Genomic DNA, 6,000 nt, shown 5'->3' on the forward strand with positions numbered 1-6,000 from the left:
AGCAGGGACAAACCTCTCCTTTGGGATTCAAATTTTAAAGTATTTAAACTTCTAAAGGGCAGTTTGTTGATTTTCATGCTCTTTAATGGCCCTGGTCCTGGACCTTTTGCAGAATTATTTTACGTTCTTGTGTTGCATCATCCAAAAGTTATTTTTACATTCGATTAAACAGGAAAGTTTTTGCCCACCTTACCAGAGAACGTTTTGTTTATCAACACAATCTACAGCGTCCCACAATCGACTGTGGTCGTTCAGTTTGTCTTTAGCTGAGGTCAAACTATGCTGACGTTTCCTGATGATATTTTTGAAGACGAATTAGAAGTTTTTTCCGAATTGAACACAGCTAAATAATAGAATTTTGTCTTAGCGATAAGGGACCTTGGTTTCAAGTTACGACATAGTGTGTACCCTACTGTACGTGGTGGATGGTTGTTTATACCGTACGACTTTCCAGTAATCTTAATCATAAACCTGTCGTAGCCATGCACTTTACAAACATCAGCATTGCCGTGGTTTTGAAGGATATCCAGGGTTTTGCTTTTGTTACTTTTGTTGTGGTAGTAAACATAAATTTTAGGAGACAGGGTTGCAACAGTGCTTTGTAACTTTGGGCGTTGTTCAGTATTTTACCTGTATTTTCACTTTGAAAAGCTTCTGAAACACGAAACAGACCATCATGAGTCTCCAGTGAAACCAAAATACTCCAAAATCTCTTTCAGTTTTAGGTCACACTGCTGCCTCTAAACAGAGCGTTAGCTGCCAGATAACACTGCTGACCGGTGAAATGAACAGAGCTCGTGTGCAAAGACAATCAACAGCCTCATTTCTGCAGCTTCTCTGCAGCTCTACGCAGGCAGTAATCACACTGGATGATATCTGATATTTAATTAAAGGCAGATAAATATTTATTTCTCCGCGTGTTCAGCCCTGTTGTCTCAGCACTGTTTTATCAGTGTGTACATTAGTTGTCAGCGCGTCTCTGCATTAATGTCACCAAGACAAATCCCTGTACATTCATTGTGCTCGGCGATTAAAGCGATGCCGGTTGTGATGTGCTGCAGGGACGTGGGCAGGGCGATGTGGGTACTTGTGCGTGAGGAGCCCTAAGTTGCAGAGGTTTTTTTCTAATTGAGTCAGGGACTTATGCTGGCAAGGTAGGCGTGTGAGTGGGGGGGAGACTAATCCCAAGCTGCTGTTGTTTTTCGTGCCTGCTGGCTTGAGATCAAAAACTTAACAGCAATAATCATGCAAAATGTGTGGCTTCACTTCAAAGCCTGCCTCAACTTTGCTCACACCCTTGTAGCTCGCATTGTTTCATCATTTCCACCAGTTTTTCTTCTCCTTCCTCTCCTGCAAGGGATTTTTTTTACCCTTTAGTGTTCGTCTTTTGTCACATATCAGCACGTCAGCCCGCGAGGTTTGAAGGCGATCTGATAGATAGTTGTGACCTTTTGACAGAAGGATCGAATTAATGCATTTAACAGATTAATCACACCTTCAGATAAGCTCCACGTTGAGGTGTTTTTGTCATGCACACACACACACACAAATGCCACATTGAAGACTGGGTGGTTTCTCTCTGACTGCAGTGTGTGGTCGTGGCGGAGGGAGCTTCAGCCTCCGCCTGGAGATAGCAGACATGTCAGACGTCAGCAGCACTCTCAGGGTGAGGATGCCGTGGGCGGCGAGGGTCGCTGAGGCCCGTACGTGGCCAAAATGGGCAAATCCCCTCCACGTCAGCCCACGGTCTGTCAGCAGGGAGCTACAGGGCTTCCCACTTAAGCTTTAAAGGTGCAACACATAACATTTTAAGACCAGTAAAAACTCCACCGCATTAATGACGCTTGGCCCACTTTTTCTGAGCCCACTACTTTCACTACACAATGAATGATGCAAATTTATAGATCAAATCTTAAAAGAATGCAAATTATTGAGAGACTAAAAAGAGACACCAAGTTTGCACCAAATTCAGCTCACGAGTTTGAAGCTTTTAGATCTTGCATAACAGTGTTTATCATTGCAGCTGTGCTTTTGACCATCAGATAAAGCAGTTTAGCAACACATGATGCTTATTTTATTATATTCATGGTGTTTCCGTCTGTGCTGCACATTCAAGCTTAATTATCTGAACATATTCAGAGTAAAATGAGAATCTGTTGTGCTCATTAACTACAGTGCAACAGTCAAGGACGTAGAGAGGATATTAAAAACATTCAAGTCCAAATTCCCCCAGAAGAACCCCACCCACTTCTTCAATTATGACGAGCCGCCAAACCAAAATCTATTCAAATTGTAGCAGGTTTTAAAAACAGAAATGTTCAAATATATTTCCAGTAAATATGAAGTTTTTTAAGTCAAATTTTAGTCTGCAAAACGTTTAAATTCCCAGAAATATTACTCAGGACATGACTGAAGTCTTTAATGTTAGATATTTAGCTAAAAGTTGCATCTCTAGAAAGGCTGCACTTTAGCATTGTTAGCATGTAAATATTAGCCGCAGCGCGTAATTCTGACGTGTTCAGTTTCTCAAAGGCTCAAATCAGGACGACAGCTCTACGTGTCGCCGCTCAGTGTGACGTAAACAAACACTACGTATCCTCAGAGATGATGACAGAATCAGGAGTGACTCAGACCTCTAAAACAGTTTAACCTTTCACCTTGTTTTTAACCACAAGGCCGTTCTGCTACAGACCGAGCCCACCTCAGAGGGTGAGTCACTCATAGGGTGTCAGACTTGCCTTAAACGTGACATTTAAATATTTAGTTTGACTTTTTTAATATGGGAGGCACAGATTTGCATGTTGGATGGGCGAAGGTTAGTCAGTCGAATGATTTGTTTTTCTAGTGTCTGTCAGGGCGTGTTTTGATGTCATGATGACACATGACACTGGGGATTCCTGTCCATAGATAAAGGTGAATGGATATCTACCTCTGGACTGCACACTAACACTTGAATGCCTCATCTTTATAATAAAAATAAAGGTTTAGTTGCTGTATTTTGTCAGCTCGTAACAGTTTGAGGGAGATCGTACGTGAAAAGACAAAGTTACACAGAGACACACCAGGTGTTCAGGGAGCCCTCAGCCACCATCCTGATACAATAAGGATGAACTGAAATACATTTACTGTATTCTTAGTGTCAAAAAATTGACAGGTGAACATTTAGCAGCAGTGTATTTTGAGTGTTCAGCATAAAAACATGTGTATTACCAGAAAAAAGTATCAGCCTTTAACACTGAGGTGCTGAATGCCTTTACCTGACTCTGATGTTAAGAGTCATTTGTTATTGGCCAGTGGAACTTTTTTTTCTGGGTTTTATATCTTTTTTTGTATTTATAAGAAAGCTAGAGCTTTAATTTACAATGATCTGAGAAGCTTTAACCACAGATTTCTGCTTAATTATCAAAATTAAACGTGACACAGTTTCTCAGCGCTGTGTGTCTTCATGGAGGTGATTTTAATTTGAAGTAGTAGTAGATGCGAGTGAAGGCTGCAGATTTCCACGCTGGCACATTTGCAGGCAGCAGGGCCCCTATAGCTGTTTCCACAGTCCAGACTCTGCAGTAAAGTTTCACACACATAAACACACTGCAGGAACACTGCAGTCTCTATCTGTATGTCACATAACCTCCGCCTACGCACACTACACCCACACACATCCTTGCCCAAAACGCCCACACGAGTGTAATGTGTGCAAAGACACACACACACACACACACACACACACACATCGCCCCTATACACACTCCCCGCCCACGCAGGCACACACGTGTTCAGTCAGACATAAGCCGCTCATACCATCCCACACTTTCTCAACAGACACAAAGTAAGACTAACCAGGGAGCCTGTGCAAACACACCAGCTTTAGCCCCTGCACACACACACATCCAAATCCTCCCAGTACACACACACACAAGCTGTGGCCTCGTACGGCATCGTAAACTCAAAAAATATGCTCATGTGCTTTTATAGAAAGAGAACCTGCTCGTCTGCTTCAGCTCCTCTCTGTCCAGATTTTTTGGATTTCACTACGTTTTATTTTTTCCCGTGCAGTGAAGTCACGTCCACGCCCCAGCTGAACTAAAATGCGTCTGCCACCCAAAAACGGCAACACAACACCGGGTGGAGTCGACAATGGGAGGCACTAAACTCCAGACGTTTTTTTTTATTTTTATTATAACTGAAATGTTTTAACTCCTGCTTTTGGCATCACAGTCATGCTGTAACCCATATTCCCTCCAAATGAAAAGGGACACTCCATGACAAGCACTACCACCGCCTGGAGACTGAATCATGCCGCTCTGTTGTTCCTCCTCTTTTTCTTTTTTCTTTTTTTTTTCTTCCAAAAGAGGAACTTGGATGAAAAGAGCTGCTTTTTTAGAGCGCAAAGTGTTGAGGATGTGGGTTGGTGGGAAGGGGAGGAGAGGGGAGGGAGAAGAAGAGGAGAGGGGGGAGCAGAGCAGCGTGGGCGCTCTGACAGGGCGAGGGGCTGACAGGCCCAGGCGTGGGCGTGTCATTGAAATGTGTTTCTACTCCGGAGGGGGGGGGGAGAAGAAGAAGGGAGAAAAAAAAAAAAGTTGCAAGGGAGAAAGAAAAGGAGGAAAAAGAGAGAGAGAGAGGCAAGGCACTGCAGAAATTAAACGAACAGGCGTCTCCTGAAAAGTGAAATATGAAGAGGCTCTTTGCCAAATGAGATACATCCACTGTTTGGAGGTTTCAGTCGAGGGAGGGAGGGAAGAGAGAGGGAGGGGGTGCACACTCACAAAAATAAATAAATAAATAAAAAGTGACGCCTACTCTTAGGGAATGATTGACAGGACGACATGAAAGCAGATTGCTGCCGTCGTGTGAAAACCTCGTAACTGTTCCTCTCTGTGGTTTAAAGGACTAAAACTGAAGGACGAGTGTGGAAACATTTCAAATAATAAAAATAAAAAAACGTCTCTCAGCTCTGTGCAAGATACAAGGTTTCCACCAAGTTAATAAAATTGTAATGACTAAAAAGAAGCTGTTATTTCCTGCAGTTTGATGGCGCTAAAGTGATGAGGTGTTGTCGTCAGTTGAGTTGTTTCAGGTGCCAGTTCAATCAGCTCAGTAAGTCCAGTCAGAGTCACAGTCACAGCAGCAACTGTTGCTGTAAGTCACCAAATCTGCTCCACCTGAAGTTGTTAACATTAGATTTTAATGCAAAATCGTACCGTAACATTAAATCACAATAACCTGCACAATAACCACTCTACAAACAGCGTAGCAACATGTCCACAGATAAACTGCTGTTGATATATTTCTTATCTCATAAAACTCTCAAAAAAGTCTATTAACAAAATTCTGTTTTTTTTCTTGGTGGCTGCTGGAACACATCTGCCTCCATCTGTTAGTGTGTGTGTGTAACTGTGTGGTACTGTTACTTCAGTAAAGTATCTGATTACTTCTTCCACCACTTAAAGTCACACAATAACAAAAACAAACTAACAGCAGTTTTCCTGCAGCTCCTGTGTCTGCTCGGTAAAATTCCTGTTTTTGGTATAGTGGTATATAGGGCTGTTTCCAGTTAAACAAAAAGGATCTTTACTAACTTTTCTGCCATTTTAGCAGATGAGCTTGAGTCCTCTGTAAAAATAATCATGTAAATAAACTGTGTGCAGTAAAGCAGCAGCAGGAGCGTTAAGAAACAGGCCAGTGGTGTAAAATTTGGTAAACTGGGAAACTGGGACTTGTGGGAACAAGCAGCCTGGGTGTCGACCTACCTCAGAGTGTGGGTGGACATCCTATTTCCTGCCGGCGCTCTCGTTTTAATTTGTTCTTGTTTGGTCCTTGTTGTTGGTTATTTAGTACAGAGTGTGTGTGTGTGTGTGTGTGTGTAGGTGAGAGGAGGGGAGGAGGGAGGGGGATGTGGGTGAGGAGGGGAGGTCAAAAGAGAGAGAGAGAGAGCTGATACTCCTTCTCCTCCCCGTTTCTTTCAGAGTTTGATTTGATCCCCGTCTGCCCGGAGGCTGATCC

This window comes from Lates calcarifer, linkage group LG7_2, assembly GCF_001640805.2.
Source record: "Lates calcarifer isolate ASB-BC8 linkage group LG7_2, TLL_Latcal_v3, whole genome shotgun sequence".
NCBI lineage: Eukaryota > Metazoa > Chordata > Actinopteri > Centropomidae > Lates > Lates calcarifer.